The 4,663-nt window shown below is 49.1% G+C and overlaps 1 long non-coding RNA gene across 1 annotated transcript; it reads right to left on the bottom strand.

Annotated features, from left to right (window-relative positions):
• Positions 1 to 366: 366 nt before the first annotated feature.
• LOC136472649 (uncharacterized) lies at positions 367 to 4,663 on the bottom strand. The gene is made up of 3 exons (XR_010762396.1): positions 3,473 to 4,663; positions 1,079 to 1,945; positions 367 to 971 (listed from the first exon to the last, which is right to left on the bottom strand). It is a non-coding gene; the product is annotated as an uncharacterized lncRNA (long non-coding RNA).

Genomic DNA, 4,663 nt, shown 5'->3' with positions numbered 1-4,663 from the left:
ATCGGTAAAGTGGAGTAACTTATCATACTACGCACCATATCCATCAGGGTACGGTTACGCCTTTCAGTTACTCTATTCTGCTGAGGTTCGCCCAGTGTTGAATACTGGGTGACTATACCATTCTCCTGTAAGAACCTTGCAAAAGGTTCAGGAACTTGTCCATATGGGGTATGCCGACCGTAGTACTCTCCTCCATGGTCAGACCTGACTATCTTAATCTTTAAATCATGCTGATTTTCAACTTCTGCTTTAAATATTTTGAATTTAGCTAGCGCTTCTGTTCTTTCTTTAATTGGATAAATATAGCCAAAGCGAGAGTAATCATCTGTGAATGTTATGAATGAATCATAACCATCCACACTTTTCACAGGAAAAGGACCACATATGTCTGTGTGAATAATCTGTAGAATTCCTGCGCTTCGTTTGGCATCTTTCTTAATTTTCTTTACATACTTTCCTTTTATGCAATCTCTACATTGTTCTAACTCTGAGAGCTCTAATGGAGGAAGAATATCATTCTTAACTAGTCTTTCTATTCTCCCCCTCGAAATATGGCCTAAACGACAGTGCCATAATTTCGACAACGCATCGTGAGCTCTCTTTCGTTTTCTGTTTCCATTGTTCGATGAGGATACATTTTCATTCACATCACATACGGAATTCACATTTTCACGAAGTGATAACAAATAAAGCTCGTCTTGTCGGAAGGCAAGACCAACACATTTATTATTAAACAATATCCGACATTTGCCATTTCCAAAATGGCAATCATAACCATCATGGTCCAACTTTGATACACTAATCAGGTTTCTTTGCAAAGAAGGTACATAAAGAACATCTTTAAGAAAAAGTATGAAGCCATCTGGAAGCTCTAGAGGAAGATCTCCAACGGCCTCAACATCTGCTTGTACTCCATTTACGACTTTAATGAAACTTTCGCTTCTTTGCAAAGTTCTCATCGAACGGAATCCCTGTAATGAATTAGCAACATGAATAGTTGCATCTGAATCAATCCATCAAGTAGATTTTGAAAACTTTACATACAAGGATTCATTTACGAACGTAATAATGTTCTCACCTTTATTCTTCATAATCATCTTTAAGAAATCAGGACAATTCTTTTTATAATGTCCCGTCTTCTTGCAGTGGAGACACTGGTCTTTAGCCACTGGGAATTACTGGTTCTGAGACTGTTGCATGGGACCTTTTCCAGATGACTTGGAGGAAGAGCTGTTATTATAGTTCTTTTTCTTATCTTTTAGGTAGTTGACAGAACCACCTTGTGAAACTTTTATTCTTTCCTCCTCCTGCACACACATGGCTATGAGCTTTTCTAAATCCTATTTTTCAGGCTGTATGTTGTAATTAACAACAAAGGTGTCAAATTCTTTGGGCAAAGAAGCAAAAATCAAATGAATAAGAAACTCATCCTTGAGTGCCAAATCCATTGGTTTGAGCTTAGATGCCAGATTGCTCATTCTCAGTATGTGCTCTCTAATGCCACTGCCGCCACCAGAGTACCGTTCTGTAACCAGCTACTTGATCAGCTGGGTTGCATATGTCTTTGAAGAGCCAGTGAACTGACTCTTTATTCTATCTAGGTACTCTGTGACCGTGTCACAGTCTGGAATTGAGCCCACAATAGCAGGCTCAATGGTGTTCTTTATCACTGCCAAACACTTCTTGTTGGCAGTGACCCATTTCCTATGCTCAAGGTCATAGGACATCTTTACGGGAGCAAAATTCCGCTCTCTATTCTGCCATGCAGCATCAGTCTCATCAGTCTCCCTCACCGGTGCCACAGGTTCTCTGGGGCATGGTGTGGTGACAACCCAGTCCACCTCAGTGAGGATGAAAGCCAGGTCTATCTTTTTCTTCCACTCATTATAGTTATCACCTTTTAGAGTGGGGATCTCTTTGATACAACTCATCAAGTTGTATCCTCCTGAAAACATAATTCAAATAGGGTGAGAACAGAAATAACAACAATAATTGCATGCCTTAGTTTAATGTTGGTCAAAATTAAAACATACAATTATTTTATACATTAAATCTACATCACCGTTGGGTAGAAATAGAAATAATGCATAATCATTAAACTTATAATATTGCTATTAACAACGTTGGTCAGAAAATAACAATATCATAATCAACTCATATTTATCTCTTGACTCTTAAAATCAAATTATCCCGTTGGTTCGAATTTAATTAAAAGTCCATAATTACTTTAAATACGCAGCGGAAAATTTAACATTCAATAATCATTTTCCTATTTTCCAGAAGCAACTTTACTATTTACTGAACAAAATTATCGTTGGATAAATTTTGTACAGAAAATTATCACAAAAAAATCAATTCAAATTGATTAATTGTTTTCTGGAAAATAAGAAAAATCAAAACTATGACTTTACTATTTATTTGGCCATTTCGGCCCGATCCAGCAATCAGTTTGCGCGGCCCAGCGAAAACGGCCCATGGCCTGTTCACGCGCGCACGTGCCAGCGCACCCGGCCCAGCTACCCGCGGCCCAGCCGCGCGCGCCAGCTCTCCCCCGCGCCCAGGCCGCAACCTGGCCCTGGGCCGGGAATTCGGCCCCGCGCCCTTTCCCGCCTGGGCTGCGGCGCTGGCCCAATTGATCTCAGCCGATCGAACGATTGGCCTTCAATGTCGCTGGATCAAAACCAGCGAACGCCGTCGCTCCCTGAACCCTAGCCCTCAGTCTTTCTCTTTCTCTTCGCCTCACAGCTCTGCCCCTCTCTCCTCAGTCAAACGCCGAGCGAGCGACAACAGCGAAGCAGCGAGGTCCCGGCGCCGTCGCCGGCCCCCTCGTCGGCGTGCGCGCTCCCCAGCGGGTGAGCGCGCCGCCGTCGAGCGGCCTGGCCGCGGCGCCCCTGTGGCCGGATCCCGGCGAGCCGTGCCCCCTTTGGCCGGCCTTTCTTTTTCCCCGCACGTCGGCGTGACTGCAGTGCCGCGCAGACGCTGAGGTAGGCCATCCTCTTCCCCTTCTTTCCCCTTTCGGTTTCTTTGATTCGGATTTTGTTCGGATTTGGCCCGATTTTCCGATTAGGGTTAGGGTTTGCTTTTTCGATTTGAAATCGGTTCTTTTCCTGAGCCACGGCCGAGCCGGGCCTCTGTCCGCGCGCCAACCATGGCAGCGGTGATAGCTTTCCGCGCGACGGCGGTGTCGGGAGGAACGGGTAGGTTCCCCTCTTCATCCTTTTCCTTCCCCAAAACCCGATCTAGGGTTAGGGTTTTATTTTCTAGGGTTAGCGTTCTTTCAGATCCGATTCGAGATCTTGATCTCATTCTTTCTCTACCCCTATCTAGATCTACGTGCTAGTATGATTTGATACTATTGTTATAATCCTTGAATCATCTAGCAGTCGGTCTAGAGGGTAGACATCAAGTGCAGTAGACAACGGCAACGATGTAGACCTAGAATGCTATCTAGAGGAAGGAGAAAGTGTCGAACCTGAGATCCCAGAGGGAGTGGATCCAGAGGCCTCCATCAGCTTCGTCGGTGAAGTCTGCTCACGGGCAGCGATGGTTAGAGTAGAGGTTGCACGGACGTCGATGCAGTGCAGTCGGGGCGTAGCAGTGACGACGGCGAGGATCAGCGGAGCTTCCCGTCGCTGGCTGCGCGCCCTCTTAGATAGGTCTAGGGTTTGTCGGTGGGGTTTGCGGCTCACGGCGAACCTCGTGCTTTGAGCCTTCGGCCCCATCTCTTTATATAGCGCAGTGCGACGGGGGCCCACCAACCATGTAGGGTTGGGCGCCCCCTATCAGGACGCGTGACCAAGGCCCAATAAGCCGTTGGTTAGGAGATCAATCTAACACGATGATCCGAATACGGACCCCGTACTGGAGCACAGGCAGGCTCAGAGTGAATGACCTCGTGTTCCCTCAGGTACAGTGTTGGTTCAACGACGAAAGGCATCTCGGGCTCCGGGATCGCGATCAGCCGCTCGTGTGGGATGAAGTCGGGGTGGACACACCAGGCCGCAACGACGAACTCACGCAGGTCCTCGCCGGCGGCGGACGCCGGGGCAGGCACCAGGTTGGCGCAAGAGGTCCCAAGGATCCGCTGGGCGGAATGGATACCCCGGATATGCGCCGGCATCCCCTTGAGGCCAATCAGCACCTTGTATTTGAGCGAGCCAGCGGTGGCCATGGATTGGCGGCGCCAACGACGCCAGAGCAGGTAGAACGGGGTCCCCATCGGAACCGGCCCCTGGAGTACGTCCTCGAGGTCGTCGGCGTTGTTGAACCTAACGAGGAAATCCTCAGGGGCATAGCGACATACCGAGAACGCGTCTGCCGGCAGGTTGTAGAAGGACACGAGCTGGCGACGAACATCAGCCGGAGAGACTGGGGGACGGTTGCCGCCCACCATGGCCACCAGGGCAAGCGACGAGAGGGCGGACTCCACCGCGTTGAGCTCCACGGACCGCGGGATGACGAGTAGCTCGGAACGAGGGCGCATGGAGGCGTGGCCGGGCGGAGGTGGAGGCGGTGGAGTGGGCGGTGGAGTCCGTGGCGACGTGTTCCCTCGTGGAGGAGGCGTTGGCGACTGAATCTCCTGGACGGCCGGCCCCGCCTGCTGTTGCGCCGTTGACGCACGGTGGCAGCCAGGCGACCTCCGCGGAGACTCCGGTGCGCAGAT

Source organism: Miscanthus floridulus, chromosome 8 (genome assembly GCF_019320115.1).
Source record: "Miscanthus floridulus cultivar M001 chromosome 8, ASM1932011v1, whole genome shotgun sequence".
In the NCBI taxonomy this organism is placed as follows: domain Eukaryota; kingdom Viridiplantae; phylum Streptophyta; class Magnoliopsida; order Poales; family Poaceae; genus Miscanthus; species Miscanthus floridulus.
Note: the sequence above shows the minus strand (reverse complement) of the source record. Positions and strands in the feature narration are given on the sequence as shown.